The following is a 20810-nucleotide window of genomic DNA, read 5'->3' on the forward strand; positions in this document are numbered from 1 at the left end:
TCTCCTAGGAGCCCTTCGAGTGTCTTCCCCGAGTCCCTCCCAGTGCGGGCTGCCGGGGAAAGGCGGGGGTTGGGCTGGAAACGCAGGTAGCATCTAGTGCCTCCTCATGGACAGGGGAGGTAATTAGCGGACATCACCCTGCCAGGGAACACCTGTGACACCAGGCAGCTGCGTGGAGGGCGGCTCAGAAACTCCCCCTCACAGTCACACGTGTTCCGGATTTCTGAGTGTGGGGGGGTTCCTTCTTCTGTCTGCAGCACACGGGATCTCCTAGGAGCCCTTCGAGTGTCTTCCCCGAGTCCCTCCCAGTGCGGGCTGCCGGGGAAAGACGGGGGTTGGGCTGGAAAAGCAGGTAGCATCTAGTTCCTCCCCATGGACAGGGGAGGTAATTAGCGGACTACCCCCTGCCAGGGAACACCTGTGACACCAGGCAGCTGCGTGGAGGGCGGCCCCGAACCTCCCCCACACAGTCAGACGTATTCCGGAATTCTGAGTGTGGGGAGGTTCCGTCTTCTGTCTGCAGCACCCGGGTTCTCCTAGGAGCCCTTCGAGTGTCTTCCCCGAGTCCCTCCCAGTGCGGGCTCCCGGGGAAAGGCGGGGGTTTGGCTGGAAACGCAGGTAGCATCTAGTGCCTCCCCATGGAGAGGGGAAGTAATTAGCGGAATTCCCCTTGCGAGGGAACACCTGTGACACCAGGCAGCTGCGTGGAGGGCGGCCCCGAACCTCCCCCACACAGTCACCCGTGTTCCGGAATTCTGAGTGTGGGGGAGTTCCTTCTTCTGTCTGCAGCACACGGGATCTCCTAGGAGCCCTTCGAGTGTCTTCCCCGAGTCCCTCCCAGTGCGGGCTGCCGGGGAAAGGCGGGGGTTGGGCTGGAAAAGCAGGTAGCATCTAGTGCCTCCCCCTGGACAGGGGAGGTAATTAGCGGACTTCCACTTGCGAGGGAACCCCTGTGACACCAGGCAGCTGCGTGGAGGGCGGCTCCGAACCTCCCCCACACAGTCACACGTGTTCCGGAATTCTGAGTGTGGGGGGGTTCCTTCTTCTGTCTGCAGCACCCAGGTTCTCCTAGGAGCCCTTCGAGTGTCTTCCCCCAGTCCCTCCCAGTGCGGGCTGCCGGGGAAAGGCGGGGGTTGGGCTGGAAAAGCAGGTAGCATCTAGTGCCTCCCCATGGACAAGGGAGATAATTAGCGGACTTCCCCCTGCCAGGGAACACCTGTGACACCAGGCATCTTCGTGGAGGGCGGCCCCAAACCTCCCCCACACAGTCGGCCGTGTTCCGGAATTCTGAGTGTGGGGAGGTTCCGTCTTCTCTCTGCAGCACCCGGGATCTCCTAGGAGCCCTTCGAGTGTCTTCCCCGAGTCCCTCCCAGTGCGGGCTGCCGGGGAAAGGTGGGGGTTGGGCTGGAAACGCAGGTAGCATCTAGTGCCTCCTCATGGACAGGGGAGGTAATTAGCGGACATCACCCTGCCAGGGAACACCTGTGACACCAGGCAGCTGCGTGGAGGGCGGCTCTGAACCTCCCCCTCACAGTCACCCGTGTTCCGGATTTCTGAGTGTGGGGGGGTTCCTTCTTCTGTCTGCAGCACACGGGATCTCCTAGGAGCCCTTCGAGTGTCTTCCCCGAGTCCCTCCCAGTGCGGGCTGCCGGGGAAAGGCGGGGGTTTGGCTGGAAATGCAGGTAGCATCTAGTTCCTCCCCATGGACAGGGGAGGTAATTAGCGGACTACCCCCTGCCAGGGAACACCTGTGACACCAGGCAGCTGCGTGGAGGGCGGCCCCGAACCTCCCCAACACAGTCAGCCGTATTCCGGAATTCTGAGTGTGGGGAGGTTCCGTCATCTGTCTGCAGCACCCGGGTTCTCCTAGGAGCCCTTCGAGTGTCTTCCCCGAGTCCCTCCCAGTGCGGGCTGCCGGGGAAAGGCGGGGGTTTGGCTGGAAACGCAGGTAGCATCTAGTGCCTCCCCATGGAGTGGGGAGGTAATTAGCGGAATTCCCCTTGCGAGGGAACACCTGTGACACCAGGCAGCTGCGTGGAGGGCGGCCCCGAACCTCCCCCACACAGTCACCCGTGTTCCGGAATTCTGAATGTGGGGGGGTCCTTCTTCTGTCTGCAGCACACGGGATCTCCTAGGAGCCCTTCGAGTGTCTTCCCCGAGTCCCTCCCAATGCGGGCTGCCGGGGAAAGGCGGGGGTTGGGCTGGAAAAGCAGGTAGCATCTAGTGCCTCCCCCTGGACAGGGGAGGTAATTAGCGGACTTCCCCTTGCGAGGGAACCCCTGTGACACCAGGCAGCTGCGTGGAGGGCGGCTCCGAACCTCCCCCACACAGTCACACGTGTTCCGGAATTCTGAGTGTGGGGGGGTTCCTTCTTCTGTCTGCAGCACCCAGGTTCTCCTAGGAGCCCTTCGAGTGACTTCCCCCAGTCCCTCCCAGTGCGGGCTGCCGGGGAAAGGCGGGGGTTGGGCTGGAAAAGCAGGTAGCATCTAGTGCCTCCCCATGGACAAGGGAGATAATTAGCGGACTTCCCCCTGCCAGGGAACACCTGTGACACCAGGCATCTTCGTGGAGGGCGGCCCCAAACCTCCCCCACACAGTCGGCCGTGTTCCGGAATTCTGAGTGTGGGGAGGTTCCGTCTTCTCTCTGCAGCACCCGGGATCTCCTAGGAGCCCTTCGAGTGTCTTCCCCGAGTCCCTACCAGTGCGGGCTGCCGGGGAAAGGCGGGGGTTGGGCTGGAAACGCAGGTAGCATCTAGTGCCTCCTCATGGACAGGGGAGGTAATTAGCGGACATCACCCTGCCAGGGAACACCTGTGACACCAGGCAGCTGCGTGGAGGGCGGCTCTGAACCTCCCCCTCACAGTCACACGTGTTCCGGATTTCTGAGTGTGGGGGGGTTCCTTCTTCTGTCTGCAGCACACGGGATCTCCTAGGAGCCCTTCGAGTGTCTTCCCCGAGTCCCTCCCAGTGCGGGCTGCCGGGGAAAGGCGGGGGTTTGGCTGGAAATGCAGGTAGCATCTAGTTCCTCCCCATGGACAGGGGAGGTAATTAGCGGACTACCCCCTGCCAGGGAACACCTGTGACACCAGGCAGCTGCGTGGAGGGCGGCCCCGAACCTCCCCAACACAGTCAGCCGTATTCCGGAATTCTGAGTGTGGGGAGGTTCCGTCATCTGTCTGCAGCACCCGGGTTCTCCTAGGAGCCCTTCGAGTGTCTTCCCCGAGTCCCTCCCAGTGCGGGCTGCCGGGGAAAGGCGGGGGTTTGGCTGGAAACGCAGGTAGCATCTAGTGCCTCCCCATGGAGAGGGGAGGTAATTAGCGGAATTCCCCTTGCGAGGGAACACCTGTGACACCAGGCAGCTGCGTGGAGGGCGGCCCCGAACCTCCCCCACACAGTCACCCGTGTTCCGGAATTCTGAATGTGGGGGGGTCCTTCTTCTGTCTGCAGCACACGGGATCTCCTAGGAGCCCTTCGAGTGTCTTCCCCGAGTCCCTCCCAGTGCGGGCTGCCGGGGAAAGGCGGGGGTTGGGCTGGAAAAGCAGGTAGCATCTAGTGCCTCCCCCTGGACAGGGGAGGTAATTAGCGGACTTCCCCTTGCGAGGGAACCCCTGTGACACCAGGCAGCTGCGTGGAGGGCGGCTCCGAACCTCCCCAACACAGTCACACGTGTTCCGGAATTCTGAGTGTGGGGGGGTTCCTTCTTCTGTCTGCAGCACACGGGATATCCTAGGAGCCCTTCGAGTGTCTTCCCCGAGTCCCTCCCAGTGCGGGCTGCCGGGGAAAGGCGGGGGTTGGGCTGGAAAAGCAGGTAGCATCTAGTGCCTCCCCATGGACAGGGGAGGTAATTAGCGGACTACCCTCTGCCAGGGAACACCTGTGACACCTGACAGCTGCGTGGAGTGCGGCCCCGAACCTCCCCCACACAGTCAGCCGTGTTCCGGAATTCTGAGTGTGGGGAGGTTCCGTCTTCTGTCTGCAGCGCCCAGGTTCTCCTAGGAGCCCTTCGAGTGTCTTCCCCGAGTCCCTCCCAGTGCGGGCTGCCGGGGAAAGGCGGGGGTTTGGCTGGAATCGTACTTAGCATCTAGTGCCTCCCCATGGACCAGGGAGGTAATTAGCGGACTTCCCCTTGCGAGGGAACACCTGTGACACAAGGCAGCTGCGTGGAGGGCGGCCCCGAACCTCCCCCACACAGTCAGCCGTGTTCCGGAATTCTGAGTGTGGGGAGGTTCCGTCTTCTGTCTGCAGCACCCGGGTTCTCCTAGGAGCCATTCGAGTGTCTTCCCCCAGTCCCTCCCAGTGCGGGCTGCCAGGGAAAGGCGGGGGTTGGGCTGGAAAAGCAGGTAGCATCTAGTGCCTCCCCATGGACAAGGGAGATAATTAGCGGACTTCCCCCTGCCAGGGAACACCTGTGACACCAGGAAGTTGCGTGGGGACGGCCCTAAACCTCACCCACAGTCAGCCCTGTTCCGGAATTCTGAGTGTGGGGAGGTTACGTCTTCAGTCTGCAGCACCCAGGATCTCCTAGGAGCCCTTCGAGTGTCTTCCCCCAGTCCCTCCCAGTGCGGGCTGCCGGGGAAAGGAGGGGGTTGTGCTGGAAACGCAGGTAGCATCTAGTGCCTCCCCCTGGACAGGGGAGGTAATTAGCGGACTTCCCCTTGCGAGGGAACACCTGTGACACAAGGCAGCTGCGTGGAGGGCGGCCCCGAACCTCCCCCACACAGTCAGCCGTGTTCCGGAATTCTGAGTGTGGGGAGGTACCGTCTTCTGTCTGCAGCACCCGGGATCTCCTAGGAGCCCTTCGAGTGTCTTCCCCGATTCCATCCCAGTGCGGGCTACCGGGGAAAGGCAGGGGTTGGGCTGGAAAAGCAGGTAGCATCTAGTGCCTCCCCCTGGACAGGGGAGGTAATTAACTGACTTCCCCCTGCCAGGGAACATCTGTGACACCAGGCAGCTGCGTGGAGGGCGGCCCCGAACCTCCCCCACACAGTCACCCGTGTTCCGGAATTCTGAGTGTGGGGAGGTTCCGTCTTCTGTCTGCAGCACCCGGGATCTCCTAGGAGCCCTTCGAGTGTCTTCCCTGAGTACCTCCTAGTGCGGGCTGCTGGGGAAAGTCGGGGGTTGGGCTGGAAAAGCAGGTAGCATCTAGTGCCTCCCCCTGGACAGGGGAGGTAATTAGCGGACTTCCCTTTGCGAGGGAACACCTGTGACACAAGGCAGCTGCGTGGAGGGCGGCCCCGAACCTCCCCCACACAGACAGCCGTGTTCCGGAATTCTGAGTGTGGGGAGGTACCGTCTTCTGTCTGCAGCACCCGGGATCTCCTAGGGGCCCTTCGAGTGTCTTCCCCGAGTTCATCCCAGTGCGGGCTACCGGGGAAAGGCGGGGGATGGGCTGGAAAAGCAGGTAGCATCTAGTGCCTCCCCCTGGACAGGGGAGGTAATTAACGGACTTCCCCCTGCCAGGGAACACCTGTGACACCAGGCAGCTGCGTGGAGGGCGGCCCCGAACCTCCCCCACACAGTCAGCCGTGTTCCGGAATTCTGAGTGTGGGGGGGTTCCTTCTTCTGTCTGCAGCACACGGGATCTCCTAGGAGCCCTTCGAGTGTCTTCCCCGAGTCCCTCCCAGTGCGGGCTCCCGGGGAAAGGCGGGGGTTTGGCTGGAAACGCAGGTAGCATCTAGTGCCTCCCCATGGACCAGGGAGGTAATTAGCGGACTTCCCCTTGCGAGGGAACACCTGTGACACAAGGCAGCTGCGTGGAGGGCGGCCCCGAACCTCCCCCACACAGTCAGCCGTGTTCCGGAATTCTGAGTGTGGGGAGGTACCGTCTTCTGTCTGCAGCACCCGGGACCTCCTAGGAGCCCTTCGAGTGTGTTCCCCGAGTCCCTCCCTGTGCGGGCGGCCGGGGAAAGTCGGGGGTTGGGCTGGAAACGCAGGTAGCATCTAGTGCCTCCCCATGGACAGGGGAGGTAATTAGCGGACTACCCCCTGCCAGGGAACACCTGTGACACCAGGCAGCTGCGTGGAGGGCGGCCCCGAACCTCCCCCACACAGTCAGCCGTGTTCCGGAATTCTGAGTGTGGGGAGGTTCCGTCTTCTGTCTGCAGCACCCGGGCTCTCCTAGGAGCCCTTCGAGTGTCTTCCCCGAGTCCCTCCCAGTGCGGGCTGCCGGGGAAATGCGGGGGTTTGGCTGGAAACGCAGGTAGCATCTAGTGCCTCCCCATGGACAGGGGAGGTAATTAGCGGACTTCCCCTTGCAAGGGAACACCTGTGACACCAGGAAGCTGCGTGGGGTGCGGCCCTAAACGTCCCCCACACAGTCATCCGTGTTCCGGAATTCTGAGTGTGGGGAGTTTCCGTCTTCTCTCTGCAGCACCCGGGTTCTCCTAGGAGCCCTTCGAGTGCCTTCCCCGAGTCCCTCCCAGTGCGGGCTGCCGGGGAAATGCTGGGGTTTGGCTGGAAACGCAGGTAGCATCTAGTGGCTCCCCATGGAGAGGGGAGGTAATTAGCGGACTTCCCCTTGCGAGGGAACACCTGTGACACAAGGCAGCTGCGTGGAGGGCGGCCCCGAACCTCCCCCACACAGTCAGCCGTGTTCCGGAATTCTGAGTGTGGGGAGGTTCCGTCTTCTGTCTGCAGCACCCGGGTTCTCCTAGGAGCCATTCGAGTGTCTTCCCCCAGTCCCTCCCAGTGCGGGCTGCCAGGGAAAGGCGGGGGTTGGGCTGGAAAAGCAGGTAGCATCTAGTGCCTCCCCATGGACAAGGGAGATAATTAGCGGACTTCCCCCTGCCAGGGAACACCTGTGACACCAGGAAGTTGCGTGGGGACGGCCCTAAACCTCACCCTCAGTCAGCCCTGTTCCGGAATTCTGAGTGTGGGGAGGTTACGTCTTCTGTCTGCAGCACCCGGGATCTCCTAGGAGCCCTTCGAGTGTCTTCCCCCAGTCCCTCCCAGTGCGGGCTGCCGGGGAAAGGAGGGGGTTGTGCTGGAAACGCAGGTAGCATCTAGTGCCTCCCCCTGGACAGGGGAGGTAATTAGCGGACTTCCCCTTGCGAGGGAACACCTGTGACACAAGGCAGCTGCGTGGAGGGCGGCCCCGAACCTCCCCCACACAGTCAGCCGTGTTCCGGAATTCTGAGTGTGGGGAGGTACCGTCTTCTGTCTGCAGCACCCGGGATCTCCTAGGAGCCCTTCGAGTGTCTTCCCCGAGTCCATCCCAGTGCGGGCTACCGGGGAAAGGCGGGGGTTGGGCTGGAAAAGCAGGTAGCATCTAGTGCCTCCCCCTGGACAGGGGAGGTAATTAACGGACTTCCCCCTGCCAGGGAACATCTGTGACACCAGGCAGCTGCGTGGAGGGCGGCCCCGAACCTCCCCCACACAGTCACCCGTGTTCCGGAATTCTGAGTGTGGGGAGGTTCCGTCTTCTGTCTGCAGCACCCGGGATCTCCTAGGAGCCCTTCGAGTGTCTTCCCTGAGTACCTCCTAGTGCGGGCTGCTGGGGAAAGTCGGGGGTTGGGCTGGAAAAGCAGGTAGCATCTAGTGCCTCCCCCTGGACAGGGGAGGTAATTAGCGGACTTCCCTTTGCGAGGGAACACCTGTGACACAAGACAGCTGCGTGGAGGGCGGCCCCGAACCTCCCCCACACAGTCAGCCGTGTTCCGGAATTCTGAGTGTGGGGAGGTACCGTCTTCTGTCTGCAGCACCCGGGATCTCCTAGGAGCCCTTCGAGTGTCTTCCCCGAGTTCATCCCAGTGCGGGCTACCGGGGAAAGGCGGGGGATGGGCTGGAAAAGCAGGTAGCATCTAGTGCCTCCCCCTGGACAGGGGAGGTAATTAACGGACTTCCCCCTGCCAGGGAACACCTGTGACACCAGGCAGCTGCGTGGAGGGCGGCCCCGAACCTCCCCCACACAGTCAGCCGTGTTCCGGAATTCTGAGTGTGGGGGGGTTCCTTCTTCTGTCTGCAGCACACGGGATCTCCTAGGAGCCCTTCGAGTGTCTTCCCCGAGTCCCTCCCAGTGCGGGCTCCCGGGGAAAGGCGGGGGTTTGGCTGGAAACGCAGGTAGCATCTAGTGCCTCCCCATGGACCAGGGAGGTAATTAGCGGACTTCCCCTTGCGAGGGAACACCTGTGACACAAGGCAGCTGCGTGGAGGGCGGCCCCGAACCTCCCCCACACAGTCAGCCGTGTTCCGGAATTCTGAGTGTGGGGAGGTACCGTCTTCTGTCTGCAGCACCCGGGACCTCCTAGGAGCCCTTCGAGTGTGTTCCCCGAGTCCCTCCCTGTGCGGGCGGCCGGGGAAAGTCGGGGGTTGGGCTGGAAACGCAGGTAGCATCTAGTGCCTCCCCATGGACAGGGGAGGTAATTAGCGGACTACCCCCTGCCAGGGAACACCTGTGACACCAGGCAGCTGCGTGGAGGGCGGCCCCGAACCTCCCCCACACAGTCAGCCGTGTTCCGGAATTCTGAGTGTGGGGAGGTTCTGTCTTCTGTCTGCAGCACCCGGGTTCTCCTAGGAGCCCTTCGAGTGTCTTCCCCGAGTCCCTCCCAGTGCGGGCTGCCGGGGAAATGCGGGGGTTTGGCTGGAAACGCAGGTAGCATCTAGTGCCTCCCCATGGGCAGGGGAGGTAATTAGCGGACTTCCCCTTGCAAGGGAACACCTGTGACACCAGGAAGCTGCGTGGGGTGCGGCCCTAAACGTCCCCCACACAGTCATCCGTGTTCCGGAATTCTGAGTGTGGGGAGTTTCCGTCTTCTCTCTGCAGCACCCGGGTTCTCCTAGGAGCCCTTCGAGTGCCTTCCCCGAGTCCCTCCCAGTGCGGGCTGCCGGGGAAATGCTGGGGTTTGGCTGGAAACGCAGGTAGCATCTAGTGGCTCCCCATGGAGAGGGGAGGTAATTAGCGGACTTCCCCTTGCGAGGGAACACCTGTGACACAAGGCAGCTGCGTGGAGGGCGGCCCCGAATCTCCCAAACACAGTCAGCCGTGTTCCGGAATTCTGAGTGTGGGGAGGTTCCGTCTTCTGTCTGCAGCACCCGGGTTCTCCTAGGAGCCATTCGAGTGTCTTCCCCCAGTCCCTCCCAGTGCGGGCAGCCGGGGAAAGGCGGGGGTTGGGCTGGAAAAGCAGGTAGCATCTAGTGCCTCCCCATGGACAAGGGAGATAATTAGCGGACTTCCCCCTGCCAGGGAAAACCTGTGACACCAGGCAGCTGCGTGGAGGGCGGCCCCAAACCTCCCCCACACAGTCGGCCGTGTTCCGGAATTCTGAGTGTGGGGAGGTTCCGTCTTCTGTCTGCAGCACCCGGGATCTCCTAGGAGCCCTTCGAGTGTCTTCCCCGAGTCCCTCCCAGTGCGGGCTACCGGGGAAAGGCGGGGGTTGGGCTGGAAAAGCAGGTAGCATCTAGTGCCTCCCCCTGGACAGGGGAGGTAATTAGCGGACTTCCCCCTGCCAGGGAACACCTGTGACACCAGGCAGCTGCGTGGAGGGCGGCCCCGAACCTCCCCCACACAGTCACCCGTGTTCCGGAATTCTGAGTGTGGGGAGGTTCCGTCTTCTGGCTGCAGCACCCGGGATCTCCTAGGAGCCCTTCGAGTGTCTTCACCGAGTCCCTCCCAGTGCGGGCGGCCGGGGAAAGGCGGGGGTTGGGCTGGAAACGCAGGTAGCATCTAGTGCCTCCTCATGGACTGGGGAGGTAATTAGCGGACTACCCCCTGCCAGGGAACACCTGTGACACCAGGCAGCTGCGTGGAGGGCGGCCCCGAACCTCCCCCACACAGTCATCCGTGTTCCGGAATTCTGAGTGTGGGGAGGTTCCGTCTTCTGTCTGCAGCACCCGGGATCTCCTAGGAGCCCTTCGAGTGTCTTCACCGAGTCCCTCCCAGTGCGGGCGGCCGGGGAAAGGCGGGGGTTGGGCTGGAAACGCAGGTAGCATCTAGTGCCTCCTCATGGACTGGGGAGGTAATTAGCGGACTACCCCCTGCCAGGGAACACCTGTGACACCAGGCAGCTGCGTGGAGGGCGGCCCCGAACCTCCCCCACACAGTCATCCGTGTTCCGGAATTCTGAGTGTGGGGAGTTTCCGTCTTCTCTCTGCAGCACCCGGGTTCTCCTAGGAGCCCTTCGAGTGCCTTCCCCGAGTCCCTCCCAGTGCGGGCTGCCGGGGAAATGCTGGGGTTTGGCTGGAAACGCAGGTAGCATCTAGTGGCTCCCCATGGAGAGGGGAGGTAATTAGCGGACTTCCCCTTGCGAGGGAACACCTGTGACACAAGGCAGCTGCGTGGAGGGCGGCCCCGAACCTCCCAAACACAGTCAGCCGTGTTCCGGAATTCTGAGTGTGGGGAGGTTCCGTCTTCTGTCTGCAGCACCCGGGTTCTCCTAGGAGCCATTCGAGTGTCTTCCCCCAGTCCCTCCCAGTGCGGGCAGCCGGGGAAAGGCGGGGGTTGGGCTGGAAAAGCAGGTAGCATCTAGTGCCTCCCCATGGACAAGGGAGATAATTAGCGGACTTCCCCCTGCCAGGGAAAACCTGTGACACCAGGCAGCTGCGTGGAGGGCGGCCCCAAACCTCCCCCACACAGTCGGCCGTGTTCCGGAATTCTGAGTGTGGGGAGGTTCCGTCTTCTGTCTGCAGCACCCGGGATCTCCTAGGAGCCCTTCGAGTGTCTTCCCCGAGTCCCTCCCAGTGCGGGCTACCTGGGAAAGGCGGGGGTTGGGCTGGAAAAGCAGGTAGCATCTAGTGCCTCCCCCTGGACAGGGGAGGTAATTAGCGGACTTCCCCCTGCCAGGGAACACCTGTGACACCAGGCAGCTGCGTGGAGGGCGGCCCCGAACCTCCCCCACACAGTCACCCGTGTTCCGGAATTCTGAGTGTGGGGAGGTTCCGTCTTCTGGCTGCAGCAACCGGGATCTCCTAGGAGCCCTTCGAGTGTCTTCACCGAGTCCCTCCCAGTGCGGGCGGCCGGGGAAAGGCGGGGGTTGGGCTGGAAACGCAGGTAGCATCTAGTGCCTCCTCATGGACTGGGGAGGTAATTAGCGGACTACCCCCTGCCAGGGAACACCTGTGGCACCAGGCAGCTGCGTGGAGGGCGGCCCCGAACCTCCCCCACACAGTCAGCCGTGTTCCGGAATTCTGAGTGTGGGGAGGTTCCGTCTTCTGTCTGCAGCACCCAGGTTCTCCTAGGAGCCCTTCGAGTGTCTTCCCCGAGTCCCTCCCAGTGCGGGCTGCCGGGGAAAGGCGGGGGTTTGGCTGGAAACGCAGGTAGCATCTAGTGCCTCCCCATGGACCAGGGAGGTAATTAGCGGACTTCCCCTTGCGAGGGAACACCTGTGACACAAGGCAGCTGCGTGGAGGTCGGCCCCGAACCTCCCCCACACAGTCGGCCGTGTTCCGGAATTCTGAGTGTGGGGAGGTTCCGTCCTCTGTCTGCAGCACCCGGGATCTCCTAGGAGCCCTTCGAGTGTCTTCCCCGAGTCCCTCCCAGTGCGGGCTACCGGGGAAAGTCGGGGGTTGGGCTGGAAAAGCAGGTAGCATCTAGTGCCTCCTCATGGACAGGGGAGGTAATTAGCGGACTTCCCCCTGCGAGGGAACACCTGTGACACCAGGAAGTTGCGTGGGGGCGGCCCTAAACCTCACCCACACAGTCAGCCGTGTTCCGGAATTCTGAGTGTGGGTAGGTTACGTCTTCTGACTGCAGCACCCGGGATCTCCTAGGAGCCCTTCGAGTGTCTTCCCCCAGTCCCTCCCAGTGCGGGCTGCCGGGGAAAGGCGGGGGTTTGGCTGAAACGCAGGTAGCATCTAGTGAATCCCCATGGACCAGGGAGTTAATAGCGCACTTCCCCTTGCGAGGGAACACCTGTGACACAAGGCAGCTGCGTGGAGGGCGGCCCCGAACCTCCCCCACACAGTCAGCCGTGTTCCGGAATTCTGAGTGTGGGGAGGTTCCGTCTTCTGTCTGCAGCACCCGGGTTCTCCTAGGAGCCATTCGAGTGTCTTCCCCCAGTCCCTCCCAGTGCGGGCAGCCGGGGAAAGGCGGGGGTTGGGCTGGAAAAGCAGGTAGCATCTAGTGCCTCCCCATGGACAAGGGAGATAATTAGCGGACTTCCCCCTGCCAGGGAAAACCTGTGACACCAGGCAGCTGCGTGGAGGGCGGCCCCAAACCTCCCCCACACAGTCGGCCGTGTTCCGGAATTCTGAGTGTGGGGAGGTTCCGTCTTCTGTCTGCAGCACCCGGGATCTCCTAGGAGCCCTTCGAGTGTCTTCCCCGAGTCCCTCCCAGTGCGGGCTACCGGGGAAAGGCGGGGGTTGGGCTGGAAAAGCAGGTAGCATCTAGTGCCTCCCCCTGGACAGGGGAGGTAATTAGCGGACTTCCCCCTGCCAGGGAACACCTGTGACACCAGGCAGCTGCGTGGAGGGCGGCCCCGAACCTCCCCCACACAGTCAACCGTGTTCCGGAATTCTGAGTGTGGGGAGGTTCCGTCTTCTCTCTGCAGCACCCGGGATCTCCTAGGAGCCCTTCGAGTGTCTTCCCCGAGTCCCTCCCAGTGCGGGCTGCCGTGGAAAGGCGGGGGTTGGGCTGGAAAAGCAGGTAGCATCTAGTGCCTCCCCCTGGACAGGGGAGGTAATTAGCGGACATCCCCCTGCCAGGGAACACCTGTGACACCAGGCAGCTGCGTGGAGGGCGGCCCCGAACCTCCCCCACACAGTCATCCGTGTTCCGGAATTCTGAGTGTGGGGAGGTTCCGTCTTCTGTCTGCAGCACCCGGGTTCTCCTAGGAGCCCTTCAAGTGTGTTCCCCGAGTCCCTCCCTGTGCGGGCGGCCGGGGAAAGGCGGGGGTTGGGCTGGAAACGCAGGTAGCATCTAGTGCCTCCCCATGGACAGGGGAGGTAATTAGCGGACTACCCCCTGCCAGGGAACACCTGTGACACCAGGCAGCTGCGTGGAGGGCGGCCCCGAAACTCCCACACACAGTCAGCCGTGTTCCGGAATTCTGAGTGTGGGGAGGTTCCGTCTTCTGTCTGCAGCACCCAGGTTCTCCTAGGAGCCCTTCGAGTGTCTTCCCCGAGTCCCTCCCAGTGCGGGCTGCCGGGGAAAGGCGGGGGTTTGGCTGGAAACGCAGGTAGCATCTAGTGCCTCCCCATGGACCAGGGAGGTAATTAGCGGACTTCCCCTTGCGAGGGAACACCTGTGACACAAGGCAGCTGCGTGGAGGGCGGCCCCGAACCTCCCCCACACAGTCAGCCGTGTTCCGGAATTCTGAGTGTGGGGAGGTTCCGTCTTCTGTCTGCAGCACCCGGGTTCTCCTAGGAGCCATTCGAGTGTCTTCCCCCAGTCCCTCCCAGTGCGGGCTGCCGGGGAAAGGCGGGGGTTGGGCTGGAAAAGCAGGTAGCATCTAGTGCCTCCCCATGGACAAGGGAGATAATTAGCGGACTTCCCCCTGCCAGGGAACACCTGTGACACCAGGCATCTTCGTGGAGGGCGGCCCCAAAATTCCCCCACACAGTCGGCCGTGTTCCGGAATTCTGAGTGTGGGGAGGTTCCGTCCTCTGTCTGCAGCACCCGGGATCTCCTAGGAGCCCTTCGAGTGTCTTCCCCGAGTCCCTCCCAGTGCGGGCTACCGGGGAAAGTCGGGGGTTGGGCTGGAAAAGCAGGTAGCATCTAGTGCCTCCCCCTGGACAGGGGAGGTAATTAGCGGACTTCCCCCTGCCAGGGAACACCTGTGACACCAGGCAGCTGCGTGGAGGGCGGCCCCGAACCTCCCCCACACAGTCACCCGTGTTCCGGAATTCTGAGTGTGGGGAGGTTCCGTCTTCTGTCTGCAGCACCCGGGATCTCCTAGGAGCCCTTCGAGTGTCTTCACCGAGTCCCTCCCAGTGCGGGCGGCCGGGGAAAGGCGGGGGTTGGGCTGGAAACGCAGGTAGCATCTAGTGCCTCCTCATGGACAGGGGAGGTAATTAGCGGACTTCCCCCTGCGAGGGAACACCTGTGACACCAGGAAGTTGCGTGGGGGCGGCCCTAAACCTCACCCACACAGTCAGCCGTGTTCCGGAATTCTGAGTGTGGGGAGGTTACGTCTTCTGACTGCAGCACCCGGGATCTCCTAGGAGCCCTTCGAGTGTCTTCCCCCAGTCCCTCCCAGTGCGGGCTGCCGGGGAAAGGCGGGGGTTTGGCTGAAACGCAGGTAGCATCTAGTGAATCCCCATGGACCAGGGAGGTAATAGCGCACTTCCCCTTGCGAGGGAACACCTGTGACACAAGGCAGCTGCGTGGAGGGCGGCCCCGAACCTCCCCCACACAGTCAGCCGTGTTCCGGAATTCTGAGTGTGGGGAGGTTCCGTCTTCTGTCTGCAGCACCCGGGTTCTCCTAGGAGCCATTCGAGTGTCTTCCCCCAGTCCCTCACAGTGCGGGCTGCCGGGGAAAGGCGGGGGTTGGGCTGGAAAAGCAGGTAGCATCTAGTGCCTCCCCATGGACAAGGGAGATAATTTGCGGACTTCCCCCTGCCAGGGAACACCTGTGACACCAGGCATCTTCGTGGAGGGCGGCCCCAAAACTCCCCCACACAGTCGGCCGTGTTCCGGAATTCTGAGTGTGGGGAGGTTCCGTCTTCTGTCTGCAGCACCCGGGATCTCCTAGGAGCCCTTCGAGTGTCTTCCCCGAGTCCCTCCCAGTGCGGGCTGCCGGGGAAAGGCAGGGGTTGGGCTGGAAACGCAGGTAGCATCTAGTGCCTCCTCATGGACAGGGGAGGTAATTAGCGGACATCACCCTGCCAGGGAACACCTGTGACACCAGGCAGCTGCGTGGAGGGCGGCTCTGAACCTCCCCCTCACAGTCACCCGTGTTCCGGATTTCTGAGTGTGGGGGGGTTCCTTCTTCTGTCTGCAGCACACGGGATCTCCTAGGAGCCCTTCGAGTGTCTTCCCCGAGTCCCTCCCTGTGCGGGCTGCCGGGGAAAGGTGGGGGTTGGGCTGGAAAAGCAGGTAGCATCTAGTTCCTCCCCATGGACCGGGGAGGTAATTAGCGGACTACCCCCTGCCAGGGAACACCTGTGACACCAGGCAGCTGCGTGGAGGGCGGCCCCGAACCTCCCCCACACAGTCAGCCGTATTCCGGAATTCTGAGTGTGGGGAGGTTCCGTCTTCTGTCTGCAGCACCCGGGTTCTCCTAGGAGCCCTTCGAGTGTCTTCCCCGAGTCCCTCCCAGTGCGGGCTGCCGGGGAAAGTCGGGGGTTTGGCTGGAAACGCAGGTAGCATCTAGTGCCTCCCCATGGAGAGGGGAGGTAATTAGCGGAATTCCCCTTGCGAGGGAACACCTGTGACACCAGGCAGCTGCGTGGAGGGCGGCCCCGAACCTCCCCCACACAGTCACCCTTATTCCGGAATTCTGAGTGTGGGGGGGTTCCTTCTTCTGTCTGCAGCACACGGGATCTCCTAGGAGCCCTTCGAGTGTCTTCCCCCAGTCCCTCCCAGTGCGGGCTGCCGGGGAAAGGAGGGGGTTGTGCTGGAAACGCAGGTAGCATCTAGTGCCTCCCCATGGACTGGGGAGGTAATTAGCGGACTACCCCCTGCCAGGGAACACCTGTGACACCAGGCAGCTGCGTGGAGGGCGGCCCCGAACCTCCCCCACACAGTAAACCGTGTTCCGGAATTCTGAGTGTGGGGAGGTTCCGTCTTCTGTCTGCAGCACCCGGGATCTCCTAGGAGCCCTTCGAGTGTCTTCCCCGAGTCCCTCCCAGTGCGGGCTGCCGGGGAAAGGCGGGGGTTGGGCTGGAAAAGCAGGTAGCATCTAGTGCCTCCCCCTGGACAGGGGAGGTAATTAGCGGACATCCCCCTGCCAGGGAACACCTGTGACACCAGGCAGCTGCGTGGAGGGCGGCCCCGAACCTCCCACACACAGTCACCCGTGTTCCGGAATTCTGAGTGTGGGGGGTTCCTTCTTCTGTCTGCAGCACTCGAGATGTCCTAGGAGCCCTTCGAGTGTCTTCCCCGAGTCCCTCCCAGTGCGGGCTGCCGGGGAAAGAGGGGGTTGGGCTGGAAAAGCAGGTAGCATCTAGTGCCTCCCCATGGACAGGGGAGGTAATTAGCGGACTACCCCCTGCCCGGGAACACCTGTGACAACAGGCAGCTGCGTGGAGGGCGGCCCCGAACCTCCCCCACACAGTCAGCCGTGTTCCAGAATTCTGAGTGTGGGGAGGTTCCGTCTTCTGTCTGCAGCACCCGGGTTCTCCTAGGAGCCCTTCGAGTGTCTTCCCCGAGTCCCTCCCAGTGCGGGCTGCCGGGGAAAGGCGGGGGTTTGGCTGGAAACGCAGGTAGCATCTAGTGCCTCCCCATGGACAGGGGAGGTAATTAGCGGACTTCCCCTTGCGAGGGAACACCTGTGACACCAGGAAGCTGCGTGGGGGGCGGCCCTAAACCTCCCCCACACAGTCATCCGTGTTCCGGAATTCTGAGTGTGGGGAGGTTCCGTCTTCTGTCTGCAGCACCCGTGTTTCCTAGGAGCCCTTCGAGTGTGTTCCCCGAGTCCTTCCCTGTGCGGGCGGCCGGGGAAAGGCGGGGGTTGGGCTGGAAACGCAGGTAGCATCTAGTGCCTCCCCATGGACAGGGGAGGTAATTAGCGGACTACCCCCTGCCAGGGAACACCTGTGACACCAGGCAGCTGCGTGGAGAGCGGCCCCGAACCACCCCCACACAGTCATCCGTGTTCCGGAATTCTGAGTGTGGGGAGGTTCCGTCTTCTGTCTGCAGCACCCAGGTTCTCCTAGGAGCCCTTCGAGTGTCTTCCCCGAGTCCCTCCCAGTGCGGGCTGCCGGGGAAAGGCGGGGGTTTGGCTGGAAACGCAGGTAGAATCTAGTGCCTCCCCATGGACCAGGAAGGTAATTAGCGGACTTCCCCTTGCGAGGGAACACCTGTGACACAAGGCAGCTGCGTGGAGGGCGGCCCCGAACCTCCCCCACACAGTCAGCCGTGTTCCGGAATTCTGAGTGTGGGGAGGTTCCGTCTTCTGTCTGCAGCACCCGGGTTCTCCTAGGAGCCATTCGAGTGTCTTCCCCCAGTCCCTCCCAGTGCGGGCTGCCAGGGAAAGGCGGGGGTTGGGCTGGAAAAGCAGGTAGCATCTAGTGCCTCCCCATGGACAAGGGAGATAATTAGCGGACTTCCCCCTGCCAGGGAACACCTGTGACACCAGGCATTTTCTTGGAGGGCGGCCCCAAACCTCCCCCACACAGTCGGCCGTGTTCCGGAATTCTGAGTGTGGGGAGGTTCCGTCTTCTGTCTGCAGCACCCGGGATCTCCTAGGAGCCCTTCGAGTGTCTTCCCCGAGTCCCTCCCAGTGCGGGCTACCGGGGAAAGGCGGGGGTTGGGCTGGAAAAGCAGGTAGCATCTAGTGCCTCCCCCTGGACAGGGGAGGTAATTAGCGGACTTCCCCCTGCCAGGGAACACCTGTGACACCAGGCAGCTGCGTGGAGGGCGGCCCCGAACTTCCCCCACACAGTCACCCGTGTTCCGGAATTCTGAGTGTGGGGAGGTTCCGTCTTCTGTCTGCAGCACCCGGGATCTCCTAGGAGCCCTTCGTGTGTCTTCACCGAGTCCCTCCCAGTGCGGGCGGCCGGGGAAAGGCGGGGGTTGGGCTGGAAACGCAGGTAGCATCTAGTGCCTCCTCATGGACAGGGGAGGTAATTAGCGGACTTCCCCCTGCGAGGGAACACCTGTGACACTAGGAAGTTGCGTGGGGGCGGCCCTAAACCTCACCCACACAGTCAGACCTGTTCCGGAATTCTGAGTGTGGGGAGGTTACGTCTTCTGTCTGCAGCACCCGGGATCTCCTAGGAGCCCTTCGAGTGTCTTCCCCCAGTCCCTCCCAGTGCGGGCTGCCGGGGAAAGGAGGGGGTTGTGCTGGAAACGCAGGTAGCATCTAGTGCCTCCCCATGGACTGGGGAGGTAATTAGCGGACTACCCCCTGCCAGGGAACACCTGTGACACCAGGCAGCTGCGTGGAGGGCGGCCCCGAACCTCCCCCACACAGTCAACCGTGTTCCGGAATTCTGAGTGTGGGGAGGTTCCGTCTTCTGTCTGCAGCACCCGGGATCTCCTAGGAGCCCTTCGAGTGTCTTACCCGAGTCCCTCCCAGTGCGGGCTGCCGGGGAAAGGCGGGGGTTGGGCTGGAAAAGCAGGTAGCATCTAGTGCCTCCCCCTGGACAGGGGAGGTAATTAGCGGACATCCCCCTGCCAGGGAACACCTGTGACACCAGGCAGCTGCGTGGAGGGCGGCCCCGAACCTTCCCCACACAGTCAACCGTGTTCCGGAATTCTGAGTGTGGCGAGGTTCCGTCTTCTGTCTGCAGCACCCGGGATCTCCTAGGAGCCCTTCGAGTGTCTTCCCCGAGTCCCTCCCAGTGCGGGCTGCCGGGGAAAGGCGGGGGTTGGGCTGGAAAAGCAGGTAGCATCTAGTGCCTCCCCCTGGACAGGGGAGGTAATTAGCGGACATCCCCCTGCCAGGGAACACCTGTGACACCAGGCAGCTGCGTGGAGGGCGGCCCCGAACCTCCCCCACACAGTCACCCGTGTTCCGGAATTCTGAGTGTGGGGGGGTTCCTTCTTCTGTCTGCAGCACACGGGATCTCCTAGGAGCCCTTCGAGTGTCTTACCCGAGTCCCTCCCAGTGCGGGCTGCCGGGGAAAGGCGGGGGTTGGGCTGGAAAAGCAGGTAGCATCTAGTGCCTCCCCCTGGACAGGGGAGGTAATTAGCGGACTTCCCCCTGCCAGGGAACACCTGTGACACCAGGCAGCTGCGTGGAGGGCGGCCCCGAACTTCCCCCACACAGTCACCCGTGTTCCGGAATTCTGAGTGTGGGGAGGTTCCGTCTTCTGTCTGCAGCACCCGGGATTTCCTAGGAGCACTTCGAGTGTCTTCACCGAGTCCCTCCCAGTGCGGGCGGCCGGGGAAAGGCGGGGGTTGGGCTGGAAACGCAGGTAGCATCTAGTGCCTCCTCATGGACAGAGGAGGTAATTAGCGGACTTCCCCCTGCGAGGGAACACCTGTGACACCAGGAAGTTGCGTGGGGGCGGCCCTAAACCTCACCCACACAGTCAGCCCTGTTCCGGAATTCTGAGTGTGGGGAGGTTACGTCTTCTGTCTGCAGCACCCGGGATCTCCTAGGAGCCCTTCGAGTGTCTTCCCCCAGTCCCTCCCAGTGCGGGCTGCCGGGGAAAGGAGGGGGTAGTGCTGGAAACGCAGGTAGCATCTAGTGCCTCCCCATGGACTGGGGAGGTAATTAGCGGACTACCCCTGCCAGGGAACACCTGTGACACCAGGCAGCTGCGTGGTGGGCGGCCCCGAACCTCCCCCACACAGTCAACCGTGTTCCGGAATTCTGAGTGTGGGGAGGTTCCGTCTTCTGTCTGCAGCACCCGGGATCTCCTAGGAGCCCTTCGAGTGTCTTCCCCGAGTCCCTCCCAGTGTGGGCTGCCGGGGAAAGGCGGGGGTTGGGCTGGAAAAGCAGGTAGCATCTAGTGCCTCCCCCTGGACAGGGGAGGTAATTAGCGGACATCCCCCTGCCAGGGAAAACCTGTGACACCAGGCAGCTGCGTGGAGGGCGGCCCCGAACCTCCCCCACACAGTCACCCGTGTTCCGGAATTCTGAGTGTGGGGGGGTTCCTTCTTCTGTCTGCAGCACACGGGATCTCCTAGGAGCCCTTCGAGTGTCTTCCCCGAGTCCCTCCCAGTGCGGGCTGCCGGGGAAAGAGGGGGTTGGGCTGGAAAAGCAGGTAGAATCTAGTGCCTCCCCATGGACAGGGGAGGTAATTAGCGGACTACCCCCTGCCAGGGAAAACCTGTGACAACAGGCAGCTGCGTGGAGGGCGGCCCCGAACCTCCCCCACACAGTCAGCCGTGTTCCGGAATTCTGAGTGTGGGGAGGTTCCGTCTTCTGTCTGCAGCACCCAGGTTCTCCTAGGAGCCCTTCGAGTGTCTTCCCCGAGTCCCTCCCAGTGCGGGCTGCCGGGGAAAGGCGGGGGTTTGGCTGAAACGCAGGTAGCATCTAGTGCCTCCCCATGGACCAGGGAGGTAATAGCGGACTTCCCCTTGCGAGGGAACACCTGTGACACAAGGCAGCTGCGTGGAGGGCGGCTCTGAACCTCCCCCTCACAGTCACCCGTGTTCCGGATTTCTGAGTGTGGGGGGGTTCCTTCTTCTGTCTGCAGCACACGGGATCTCCTAGGAGCCCTTCGAGTGTCTTCCCCGAGTCCCTCCCAGTGCGGGCTGCCGGGGAAAGGCGGGGGTTGTGCTGGAAAAGCAGGTAGCATCTAGTTCCTCCCCATGGACAGGGGAGGTAATTAGCGGACTACCCCCTGCCAGGGAACACCTGTGACACTAGGCAGCTGCGTGGAGGGCGGCCCCGAACCTCCCCCACACAGTCAGCCGTATTCCGGAATTCTGAGTGTGGGGAGGTTCCGTCTTCTGTCTGCAGCACCCGGGTTCTCCTAGGAGCCCTTCGAGTGTCTTCCCCGAGTCCCTCCCAGTGCGGGCTGCCTGGGAAAGGCGGGGGTTTGGCTGGAAACGCAGGTAGCATCTAGTGCCTCCCCATGGAGAGGGGAGGTAATTAGTGGAATTCCCCTTGCGAGGGAACACCTGTGACACCAGGCAGCTGCGTGGAGGGCGGCCCCGAACCTCCCCCACACAGTCACCCGTGTTCCGGAATTCTGAGTGTGGGGGGGTTCCTTCTTCTGTCTGCAGCACACGGGATCTCCTAGGAGCCCTTCGAGTGTCCTCCCCCAGTCCCTCCCAGTGCGGGCTGCCGGGGAAAGAGGGGGTTGGGCTGGAAAAGCAG

The sequence above is a fragment of the Camelus bactrianus genome, chromosome 2, assembly GCF_048773025.1.
Source record: "Camelus bactrianus isolate YW-2024 breed Bactrian camel chromosome 2, ASM4877302v1, whole genome shotgun sequence".
NCBI lineage: Eukaryota > Metazoa > Chordata > Mammalia > Artiodactyla > Camelidae > Camelus > Camelus bactrianus.